At 43.5% G+C, this 13,165-nt stretch overlaps 1 pseudogene; it reads right to left on the bottom strand.

Annotated features, from left to right (window-relative positions):
* The window catches only part of LOC125248004, a 52,696-nt pseudogene that overhangs the window by 37,665 nt on the left and 1,866 nt on the right, over positions 1–13,165 (bottom strand).

Below are 13,165 nucleotides of genomic sequence, written 5' to 3'. Positions count from 1 at the left end.
CGAGGCTTACCCGTCTGAGGCCTTGAGCATTGGTCTCCTGAAGACTTGGTCTCCCGTCGGATGCCGCGAGAGCCTCCCGGTCGTTCTTCTGTGCTTTACTTTCTGCCCGTCTACCAGCGAGGCTTACCCATCTGATGTCATGAGCCTTGGTCTCCCATCTGATGCCGCGAGAGCCTCCTGGTCCGTGCTGCTTTCCTTGTCCGGCGAGGCTTACCCGTCCGAGGCCTTGAGCATTGGTCTCCTGGAGCCTTGGTCTCCCGTCGGACGCCGCGAGAGCCTCCCGGTCGAGCCTCTGCTCTTTACTTTCCGCCTGTGTGCTAGCGAGGTTTACCCATCCGATGCCATGAGCATTGATCTCCTGGAGCCTTGGTCTCCCATCGGATGCTGCGAGAGCTCTCCTGGCCAGGCATTCCAATTTCTTTCATCCCGCCATCAGCCAATGGAACCCACTCACCTGTTGCCGGGGGCCAGTCCCGGCAGAGGCTGAGTGGGCCCCTGTTGGCTGGTCATTCTTAAACCACGTCGCCCCTCGTCTTTCGGTTGGTAGGGCTCACCCGTTTGACACTGAGCATTGGTCTCCTGTCAGACGTAACAAGAGCCCTCCCGATCGGCCGCTCCAAATCACGCACTCCCCGTCAATTGGTCGGTAGGGCCCGTCTACCTGGCGATGCACGATCCCGTCAGAGGCAGCACGGACCCCCCCTGCTCAGATGGTTTAACTCATACTGCTCCTCATTTATCGGCCGGTAGGGCTTTACGCATCTGATACGAGCATTGGTCTCCTGGAGCCTTGGTCTCCCATCAGATGTCACGAGCCCTCCCGATCGGTCGTTCCAAATTTCAGCTACCCATCATTTGTTGGCTAGTAGGGCCCATCTGCCTGGTACAGTGATGCACTCCTGTCAGTGGCAACATGGGCTCTCCTGGCCAAGCGACCAGGCTTCTTGAAATGCCAGTCCGCCAATTCTCGGCGTCTTTTGGGGGTCTTTAGTCTGGCGGCTGTCCTTTTTGCTCTTTTGCTTTTTGGGGGGAGTACTCTGGGTTCGGGCCAAAATTCCGAGCTCGGAGCCCTCTCCCCGGACAGCACGCCAAATACGCAAAACTTTACTCCATTTAATTATATGGATATGTGAACTCGTGAATCACCAATACACATAGTGAAGAACACAGAAACACTCGTTACAGCTAACAGTAAACAAATATATAAAACCTTATGCCTTTTTGGGTGGTGCTTAATAAACTGGTACATTTTATATCTGTAATTAAACTCAGATGAACTGTAATAAAGTGCTCTCACCTTCATTACTGCCGTATCCAGCATCACTCTGGAGTCTTTAAGCTGGATCACGGACAGTTTTTACTTGTTTTTAGTTTTATCCTCGCTGTGAACTCACTCAGGGCGGTTCTATGTTCAAACGGTGGTTGTGTACACACACTGCCAACACACAATTTTGTCCAAACACCATGCAAAAGTGAATTTTGCATAATAGGTCCCCTTTAATGGAGGATCTTCTCAAATCACATTCCATTTTTTTCTTCTTTTTTTCATTGTTTTTTCATTATAAACTCACTTTTTTCCACAAACGCACACAGCTTTTAGGACTGTATGCTCAACATAACTCGGCTTGTATTGTCTCTGGGTGGAGCTTGATGTCCAGCTCCCCTTCTCTGGATATAATGGGAGGAGTAGACAGTCCAAACACACCCTAACCACAGCCATAACCCTATCACTAAACTTATCTTCACCCATTGTGTCCATATAGGTGGAGCTGGATATCATTTGGTTCTGCAGTGAGCACCACTAGTGTTTGGAGCATTTCTTTCAGAATGTGGTGCATTTTTCCACTAGTTTGGTTTTTTGGCATATATGAACATGGCAATCATGCTCAGATCTGCACAAAAAAAAGTCTGAGATCACCTGAACAAACTCTGCAGCAGTTGAATTGTAGTGAATCTGACTCAATGGACCAGCGAAACAGGCTGTGTCACAACTGTACGTGTCACAATGTATTTGTTTTCCTTTAATCTTATCTCTGGTTTATTTAACTCTACAAATGAGCCAGGCATGAAAATGGCCTTAGATGACACTGTAGTGGCAAGTTTTGCTGGAACAAGAACCACACATATTTGTTCAGTTAGTAATGGATAAAACATATGAATATGTCATAATAAATAAAGTCTCTGAAAGGTTTGATACACCATTGTGTTGTTTGTGATCCTCCATCAGCAGCTGCAGTATCTCTCAGCTGTATCAGTGCATCACTGTGACGTCTGACTGACCGAGGTTTTTGTACCACTCTTTATCACTGTGTGAACACATATTGGCTGTTGATATAGTGGTAACTCTGACAGTAATAATCTCCTTTATCTTCAGGCTGGATTCCACTGATGGTCAGAGTGAAATCACTGCCATAGTTTGATCCACTGCCACTGAATCTAGATGGAGTTCCAGTATAACGGCTGTTCATCCGATAAAAGTTTAGGAGTTTCTCCAGGTTTCTGCTGATACCAGGCTAAGGCATCGCCAGATATTCCTACATTTATATGACACTGTATTGTAGCTGTTTGACCCTGTTGGACAGTTTTAACTTCAGGTTGAGTCAGAGTCACTCCTCTGGATTCTGAAGAAGAGAAAAGAAAAACAATTATTGTTTAAAACTACTACCATCATATAGTTTTACAAGAACACCAAAACCAGAGTCAGTTTTTATCAGTCTTACCTTGAATAAACAGTGTGAGAGTCCAGATGAAGAAGGTGATTGTGTTCATTGTTGTTCTTTTGTCTTGTGTGATGATGAAGATTGTGTTCTGTTCTGCTCTCAGTCATGAAGTGTTAAACTCACAGCACTATAAACACTCTCAGAGCACTGAAGCATGTGTGACAATGCAAAGTGACTCTCTATTTAAATCATTATCCTGAAGACTGCAGATCAGTCGCAAACTCATTTTCTAACAACTTCCTCATGCTGTGAAACATGTCAAACAATTATACACACATTTCTGAAGTCTATTGACAGAATCATGTATATTATTGATTTGGTCTTTATTAATATTTTGTAAGGTCACTGAAGACTTTCTATCATTCATTCTACACTGTTCTGGGCTCATTATTAGTTCATGTAATAAACTGCAGCAGCTCTTTGGTTTCATTGTGTTTCTGAATGACACAATATCAGTGTTCAGGGTGGAAGATTTCTCAGTTCTCTGGTACTGAACAACATCCATGAGCTCCAGCAGCATTAAAACACACTGTGCTCTTCTACTGTGAGGAACTGCAGTGTCAGTAATGGAGCATCTGACAGTTCAGTTCAACAGCCTTTACTGAGATACTGCAGCTGACTGAATGTGTCGTCATGTTACAGTTCATAACAAACTTACTTCAACTGTCAGACTGATCTGTGATGGCATCAAAGTCATCAGCATTACATTCACAATCATATCCATAACTAATTTCAAAGCACAGAGACAGGAGTCATGATTCACAGGTATCATGAATAAAGGTGTTACTCATGATATCCATGAAAGACTTATTGAGGAGAAGGAGATTAACTATGAGGCACAACACTAATGAATTTATATATATATAATATATATATGAAGTGAAGTGAAGTCAAGATGCCCACACTGAACACTGAACATTTACTTCTAAATTGTAGCATAAAGAGATGAGTTCAGTATGTACAGGATTATTATACATTGTCCAGTATATTAGAATATAAACATTCTAATATTTTATTGTTAATCACTGTTAATTCTGCAATTGTTCATCATGATCAAATTGAGATTCATCAGATCAGGCTTTGAGAATCAGTAGAAGCAACAATAAAAGTTTAATTCTACACTGTAGAACTTCATTTAGAGAGTGCAGTTCACATCTCAGATAAATACAGTTGTTTTTTTATTGAACTTTTAAATGTCTTTTGGCATTTGAACATAGAAAGAGATGCCTTAAAACAAGGTTGAAATTGAAGAGTTTGGTTCCAAAACGCAATAACTCCATTTTGATTAATTTGAGTAAAAAGGTGTTTTCTTTACCAAGAAAGTGGCAAAATGAAAACCACTATTTTCTGTTTCAAACTTTCACATAGAATCTTTGGTTATAAAAACATTAAAAATTCAAATCTACATTTTGATTTTAAAAGGTTTATTATAAAAACATATTATTTTTTTCCCAAAATGCAATAAATCCATGACACTTTTTTTTTTCAAAATGCAATTAATCCATCAATATAAAAGTTATTTTTCAAATTGAAAATACACAACAAAGTAAGTTGATTCACATATATGACAGCCTCTGAACTTTGCCAGTATTTATCTTATATACAGGCATTTTACTGAAAATACATTCATCCGTCACTCCCAAAATGATTTCAACGGGTTAAACCGATTAAAGAGTATCTGGCGCCACCGCACGGTTAAATAAACACATTTGTCGAGTACATTGGTATTAAAAACGGCTTTTTAAAAAGCCTTCAATGTTTACAGTGGGTGGAATGGTGCGCCATGATTGGTTGAGCGGATATATCGCGTTCTGCAGAGAAGAGAGACTGGCGTTTGTCGCGTTTTGGAAAGAAAGGGAGAAAACATGACAGAATAACACGACGGATATCGCATTTTGCGCAAAATTAATAAATGACTTTTCAGTACCGACCAGATACAATACTGATTTTGGTGGAAACTAATTTTTTTTTTTAAATGGCGTTTATCGCGTTTTGGAACCAAACTCTTCAATTACTAACAGTGTATTTCTCTCATTGGAATAAGAAAGTCAAGCACATTGTAAGATACAGTATTTCACATAGTGTCTTTTCTTGTTTCTCATGTTCTTTGATTCCTGGGTCTGTTTTTCGTAAAGCATTTACTACATCTGAGATCAAATGACAAATGCAAGATCATATAATTTCACTAATTATGTTCTGGCTAGTTAAGTTCTCGAATACACATGTAAATTTAACTAGTATAGCTGGATTGAGTTATCTGAGATAAGGCGTTCATGTTTTGCTTAAAAAAAAGGCAATGGCCAAAGAACGCACCCAGTTTTTTTCTGCTGCAGAGAAAGAGCTTTTGCTGGAAGGTTACAGTAAATTCCAAAACTTTATTAATGCCAGGAAACACAACAAAAGTGGTTAAAACAAGAAGAGAGGCAAACAGTTGTCACAGACACGCCAGGCTCCACAGTCACCCAATCACAGCGCACTCCCTCACCAGTGTACTAACCATCCACACCTGCATCCCATCAGCACAGCAATCACCAGCACCATAAGAGACACAGCAGCACACACAGTCACTGTCCGGTCTCGTTAATGCATACTCACCTTGTTATGCTTACCTTAAGGTCTCCCTCGAAGATTACTCACCTGTCTCCAGCGTTCTCCCCGTCTCCCAGTGTTCTCCTCGTCTTCCGTGAGTGTCTCTGTGTCTGGTCTGCTCCTCGTCTGCCTGCCATCCTCGATGTCTGGAAATTACAAGACAAGTATCAGCTCTACGATTACATCTGCCACGAACTGCATCAGCATCCACTCACCTGCACTCTGCTCACTAATTCTGAACTGTTCAATAAACCATCCTTATATTCCACCAGCTCTAAAGTGGCGTTTATAATCTCCCAACTCGACAGAAAAGCTCTTCCTTGGGCTGAACCACTCTGGTCACAGAAAAACCCCATTGTTCAGTCTCTGTCAAGCTTCATTACTCACTTTAAAGGAGTGTTCGGAAAACCTGCCTGGGATTCATCAGTTGGTGAGAGATTATATCAATTAAAACAAGGTTCCATGTCTGTGACTGACTATGCTCTCCAGTTTAGAACCCTTGCTGCATCAAGTGGTTGGAACGAACAAGCCCTGATCACCACTTACCGTCAAGGTTTGGACCCTCGTGTGCGATTGCATCTCGCTGCATACGAGGATTCCATCGGGCTCGAATGGTTTATCCAGCTATCCATCAGATTCGCCACTCGTATGCAGTCGTGTCTCAAAGAGCACCAGGGCCAGTCACTTTTCTCATCCATCCTCCGCCGTCCAGATTCCGTCAGCTCCCCAGAACTAGCCAACGAATCTATGCAAATTAAAAAAAAACTCTCGTCTTTCATCGGCTGAGCGGCAGAGACGGCTGACCCAGAACCTCTGTCTATACTGCAGTCAAGCTGGGCATTACATCGCTGAATGCCCCACTCGCCCCGTGCGACCCATGGTGAGTGTTATCATGTCTACGCTAAATAAGATGAAACAACTTACCATTGTTGTAAACCTTACTGCTGCCGTCTTCTGTCTTCCAGTTAATGCTCTCCTCGACACTGGGTCAGCCGAGAATTTAATCTCTGGAGCCCTCTGCCACCAGCTTCAGATTAAAACAGCAGCCACAACGAAAACCTACCAAATCCACTCGGTGACTGGAAGACCTCTAAGACAGGTGCACTACAGTGTCAGCCCTATTCACCTTCAAATCGGCATTCTTCATATGGAGGAAATCCATCTGCTGGTTCTGGAGGATTCAACCGCTGACGTGATTTTAGGGCGCCCCTGGTTGGAGCAGCACAACCTCATCATTTCCTGGAGGACAGGAGAGATCCTGAAGTGGGGTAACCAGTGTTTTAATGACTGTTTTCCTGAGTTTCCTGTTCCAAGTTCTCCACGTTCTGAAGAAATCCAAGTCTGTGCTACGTCTGTGGAAAGCCCACTTGAAAACCCCTCAACAGACATCCCTAAATGTTACACCCACTTCAGCGATGTCTTCTGTCCGAAGAAGACCTCCACGCTGCCTCCACACCAGCCATGGGACTGTGCCATTGATCTGATACCTTGTGAGCCAGTGCCCAGAGGGAAAATCTATTCCCTCTTCATGCCGGAGGAGAAGGCCATGGAGGATCACCGAAGCTCTATCACAAGGCTACATTCGTCCGTCTACTTCCCCTGCTGCTTCCAGCTTCTTCTTTGTTGTTAAAAAGGACAGAGGCTTGCGGCCCTGCATAGATTACAGAACTTTAAACAAGATTATGGTGAAATTCAGATACCCGCTTCCTCTCGTCCCATCAGCGCTGGAACATCTTCGAGGTGCCACTGTGTTCACCAAGTTGGACCTCCGCAGCGCGTACAATCTCATCCAAATACAAGAGGGGGACAAATGGAAGACAGCTTTTGTGACCCCTACTGGCCACTACGAGTATCTTGTAATGCCGTATGGACTCGTCAATGCCCCCTCCGTATTTCAGGACTTCATGCATGAGGTGCTCCGGGAGTGCCTGCACAAGTCAGTTCTAGTTTTCATCTACGACATCTTGATCTACTCCTGGAGCCTGGCTGACCATCGCCACCACGTTGCGGAGGTCCTGCAATGCCTGAGGGCTTTCAGTCTGTTCCTGAAAGCTGAGAAATGCATCTTCCATCAGCCATCAGTGCAGTTCCTTGGCTACAACATCGATCACAGTGGCATCCGGATGGACGAGAGGAAGGTTTCAGCCATCAAGGACTGGCCCATCCCCACATCCGTAAAAGAAGTGCAAAGATTCCTGGGTTTCGCTAATTTCAGAAGATTTACAGAATTTACAGAAGATTCATCCAAGACTACAGTACCATCACCACTCCTCTTACAGATCTGTTACGTAGTAAGCCCAAGTCTCTGTCCTGGACCCCAGCAGCCACCAAAGCCTTTGAAACTCTGAAGAAAGCCTTCACAACCGCTCCCCTCCTGGTTCATCCTGACCCTGATACTCCATTCGTCGTTGAAGTTGATGCTTCCACCACCGGAGTGGGAGCGGTCCTCTCCCAGCAACAGGGGAACCCAAGTAGACTTCATCCATGTGCCTTCTTCTCCCACAAACTCAACCCAGCGGAGGTAAATTATGACATTGGGAACAGGGAGCTTCTTGCCATCAAGCTCGCCCTGGAGGAATGGAGGCATTGGCTCGAAGGAGCCCAGCACCCGTTCGTAGTTCTTACGGACCATAAGAACCTGGAGTATCTAGGGGATGCCAAAAGGTTAAATCCACATCAAGCTAGATGGACTCTTTTCTTTACCAGATTCAATTTCACTATCTCATATCGACCAGGATCAAAGAACATGAAAGCTGATGCTCTTTCCCGCATACATGGACCTGAAGAAAGCACCGAAGACCCAGAGCCCATACTCCCAGAGAAACTTTTTGTGGCCTATTGTCTGGTCAGAAGAGACCCTGCCCGAGTCCAATGCCTCCACCAGCACCCCGCCGGGTTGCCCCCAAGGTTTGCAATACATCACCCGGACACGGTGCACTCCCCTCATCCACGCATCAAACACATCACTGGGCACTGGCCACCCAAGGGTCAATGAAACCCTCTTGTTGTTAAAACAACGCTTCTGGTGGCCGAACATGGCAGCTGACGGCAGGAGGTACGTGCAAGGGTGCAAGGAATGTGCCATCTCAAAAAGTCCACGCCATCTTCCCTCCGGGAAACTACTACCTCTGCCTGTTCCGAATCGCCCCTGGTCACACCTAGGAGTGGATTTCATCACGGACCTTCCGACGGATGCACCTGTGTTATGGTGGTGGTGGATCGATTCTCAAAGTCATGTCGTCTGATTCCCCTACGAGGACTTCCCACAGCTATAGAAACTGCAGAGCAAATGTTTAACTGTGTTTTCAGATACTATGGACTTCCCGAAGATATTCTATCTGATCTCGGACCACACTTTACCTCCCGAGTCTGGAAGTCATTCTTCAAACTCCTAGGTGTGACCGTAAGCCTCTCCTCCGGCTACCATCCCCAAACGAATGGGCAGATGGAGAGGAAGATACAGGAGATTGGCCGTTTCCTACGTACCTTCTGTCACGGGCACCAGGACTCCTGGAACCAGTTTCTGGGTTGGGCCGAGTACGGCCAGAACTCCCTCCGTCATCCTACCACTGGACTAACTCCCTTCCAGTGCGTACTCGGCTATCATCCCCCACTGTTCCCCTGGAATGGGGAACCATCAGATCTGCCAGCAGTGGATTACTGGTTCTGGGAGAGCGAGAGGGTCTGGGACTCAACTCATCTCCAACTCCAACGTGCCCTACGCAGGCGCAGGATGGCAGCACCCAACTATCAGCCAGGACAGAAGGTTTGGCTGTCGACCAGGGACATCAGGATGCGCCTGCCCTGTTGGAAGCTGAGTCCTAGGTTCATTGGCCCCTTCACCATCCTCCGTCAGATCAACCCTGTCAACTATCAGCTGCAACTTCCCCCTGAGTACAAGATTCACCCTATGTTTCATGTTTCCTTGCTTAAACCTCACCATCCCTCTGTTCCTCTCCCCACAGAGCCTGGCGGACGATGGAGCAGCCTACCTGGTTCGAGACATCTTGGACTCCCGACGCTGTGGTGGTCACCTGGAGTACCTGGTGGACTGGGAGGGGTACGGTCCCGAAGAACGGTCATGGGTTCCCAGAAATGATATACTCGATCCAAGTCTACTAGAAGAGTTCCATGCCAGTCATCCCAATAGACCAGCTCCGCGTGGCAAAGGCCGACCACCACGACGTTGTGGGTCCACGGCCCTCAGGAGCCGTCCTGTATTCTCCTGTCCTGTACAAAGAAAAAGGGGGAAAAAAAGAAGAAAAAAATGCACATGGGCCTAGGCATGTTTGTCTTATCTTTTATTCAAGATCAATAATTAAAATGGTGTTTCACAGTTCTGTCCTGTGCAGCTCTGTCACTAGGTTGGTCCAAGAGGTCTGGCTGGAGCTCAACATCAGGCTGCACCTCCACCACAGGTGTCCTCTCTTTTCTGTGCATAAATGCAACTTTCTGAAGTTTCTTGACTCACGCACAGAACCTTTTCAACAACATCTCTGCATCTCTAATAGTGTATGTGAAAGTGCCACTTGTGCAAAACAAATAAACAAACAAACAAACAAAAAAGGATATACAAAGTAGTTTTTGAACATACCTCAGGGAGATGGAAGAAGCCCAGCAGAGAGAAGAAAAGAGAGCAAAAGAGAGAAAAATGAGGTGATATGAAGAGACAAAAGAGAGAGAGGAAAGATGATGTTCCTCTGTTTAAAGGGGACCTATTATGCCCCATTTTACAAGATGTAAAATAAGTCTCTGATGTCCCCAGAGTGTGTATGTGAAGTTTTAGCTCAAAATACCTCAAAGATATTTTTTTATCCACAAGTTTCCTACACCCCATGAGCCCTCGCGTCACAAGTGGGAGTGTCTTCCGGTTCTAAGTAACCAAGCTGGACGTGACACTCATTCATTCAACTCTTGACAGTCATTCAAGATTTAATGATCCAAACTTGCGAACGTTTGACTTTTACTTAAAGTTTTAAGATTCCAGCATCAATATTTGAACATGTTTTACAATAAAAAAAAATGTTACAGTAACAGTAATTTATTAATTTATGCCAGGAGTGCACATAAATCATGCTGAATCTAACTGATATTTATATTGACATAAAAAGAAAACACATACTTAATCAGTTGCATCTGCTTCCATTTATTTACGATCACAAGAACGCACAAAACAACTCCATTAAGGCTTTAAAGTCCAAAGGCTTACACATTTAGAAATATATTGATAACATACCCTATGTTTACATCACTTTTCTGAGCATTTCTATTAATTTTCCTCTAAATTATGCAATGATTGCAATCCAAGGATGTTTGAGCAATCTCTCCATCTCACTTTACTGTTATGCTTTCAGCCAGAGCAACAGAGGGAGCTCATGAGATGAAAACAGGAGTTAGGAGTTATACAAGTTAACCAGAGTGTGTGATTCTGTGAAAGATATGCGTATGCATTTGTCCGGTATCAACAAAGGAAAGAGACAGATTAAACATTAAACCAAATAAATACATGATTATAATCATACAAGAATCGTCTACGTTCCTCAACAGTCTCTGGTATTTCCCATAAACGTGTGCATTTATTAATGGTTAACATAAGCCTTTAGCATCGCATATATGACAGTGGAAAGGCGACTGGCTCTGGCACGCATGACAGCAGTAGGAATAAATATCACATCATAAGGCTTTGGAGTTAGCATCAGTGACAGGTGAAGAACAGACACCGGGTTGTTCATGTATTGCAGGGTCAGGATGCTCTTATAGTCATGCAGCAGCACTTTTGTGGAAGGTTAGGAAAGTAAAGGACAATTAAGGGCACGAAAACTGTTTATTGTATTGTAATATTATTAACTATTAAATGTACTAAACTGAAATGTTGTCCCTGAGTCCCGTAACGACATCTTTCTTAAAGGTTTGCAACTTTACAAAGTAAACAATGATCCGAAAAAACACTTAGCCTCTTTGCTAATTAGCACACAAAATACCATTGGTATGCTATTTCCACTGCCTCAAGGAAGATGTACCCACATTCTTTTTTACAGTAGCGCCCCGCGGAAACAGGTGGATAGCATGTTAAAATTGCCACTTTTAGTGGTTGAGCAAAAACGAGTTGTTTCAGCGTGGGCCCTTTAAATGCATATGAGCTGCTGCGATCGGCCTAAATGGGCGGAGCTTCAAGAGCTCATTCTTTCCTGTCAGGATTCAGTCAGGATGCGCTATAATGTCAAAAACTGCGAATATATGCTGCATGGAGAACAGGGATAGATACGTTCAATTACGGTTATAACTCATATTGTCTTCTTTTTGTATCCACTATATTAGTACAAGCCTGTTGTGCCGTCCGAATGATGGCCAAAACAGATGGGTTTTATGACGTTCATTGTACTTCGCACAAAAGATGAAGCTTCTGTTTTCACCCTAAAAAATCACTGTAAGAGATTAAAACACAGTGCAAGCGTGCATTAAAATATTATCCATAATCTCTCTCTCTTATCCTTGTATTATCACTGTAAGGAACCCCCCATCGGCCCAAAAACGGAATCCGACGGCCTGGGCGAAGGTTAACGTGTCTATGCCTTTTCAGCGCCTCTGAATGTTCACTTAATTTCACTCGTTTAATCTGACTCCAATTTTCAAATGATTCTTATTCTTAGGTTTTGTTTCCAATTAAAAAGTAATCATTGGTTATGCATTAATTTAGATATTTGATGATTCTGGGTATCTCATATTTCAATTATTCTTTCATCAGGGACATGATCTCGCCCTGGGATTTTGTGGTAAACTCACGGACATAACCTCGCCAGTCTGATTTTTGTCAGAGGGTGTAATAAGTTGGCTAATACCTTTAGTCGGTTGCCTACTGCTCACTCGAACAAAAGTGTATTTTAATTTAGCCACTTTCATACAACTTGCTAAATCAGCGGTAAAACAGAAATCAAAAGGTCTTCAGATGAAGTGCCTACTGCTCCTTCATTCATGCGCCTTCAGTTTGTTTTACCCTGGACACAGATTTACGGTAGCATTAGCCTCCCATAATTCACTGGTAATGATATCAGGAGAATCCAGAGTAAATCAAATATAACATTTTATTTGTCAGGTAAAAGTGTACCGTGCCAATTACACAAATAATCAATTAAAGCCAATTCAGAAATAATAAATGCATAACAACAATTTCTCAAGGAAATGCATATACACACAGTGATGTGTGAATGGCTTCAGACATTCGCCCATCTTTGTATGGGGGTCTCTGGCTACAGAAAATCCCCCATGAGTGCTTTTGCAATTTACCTTTTATACCAGGACCATAACAAAAGGGTTATTAATATTTATTACACCAACACCTGTTTTGGGGGAAGAGGAGTGGGTTTTCACAAAAGGCATCACCCAAAGAGAGGACAGAATTTTCCTTAGTTTTCAGTCTTCAGTCTCATAATACCAGTGACTGCTGTGAAATTTTACCAATCGCACTGAGACATTTAAAATGATACCAAACATAAAAAGGGAAAAACAATAGATACATAAGTTACATTATACGTTTTGAATAAGTTTCAGTGACTTGAGTCAGGGGGAAGGGAAGGTGTGTTTGAGTGTGTGTGTGTGTGTGTGTGTGTGTGTGTGTGTGTGTGTGTGTGTGTGTGGTGGGGGAGGCGTTGTTCTTTTGGGGTTAGGGCAAGGCGTTGTCCTTTGCTACTTCTTTGAGATCATTTTCCAGATAAATTTTATTACTTTATTGCAGGATGCTTGATCTCAGTTTTTGTCTAGCAGGAAAATCAAGCCTTACATCACCAACACACATAGCAAAGAACACAGAAACACTCATTACAGCTAACAGTAAACAAATATATAAAACCTTATGCCTT

Source organism: Megalobrama amblycephala, linkage group LG15 (assembly GCF_018812025.1).
Source record: "Megalobrama amblycephala isolate DHTTF-2021 linkage group LG15, ASM1881202v1, whole genome shotgun sequence".
Taxonomy (NCBI): domain Eukaryota; kingdom Metazoa; phylum Chordata; class Actinopteri; order Cypriniformes; family Xenocyprididae; genus Megalobrama; species Megalobrama amblycephala.
The sequence above is the reverse complement of the archived record's forward strand: the minus strand, read 5'-3'. Positions and strand labels throughout refer to the sequence as shown.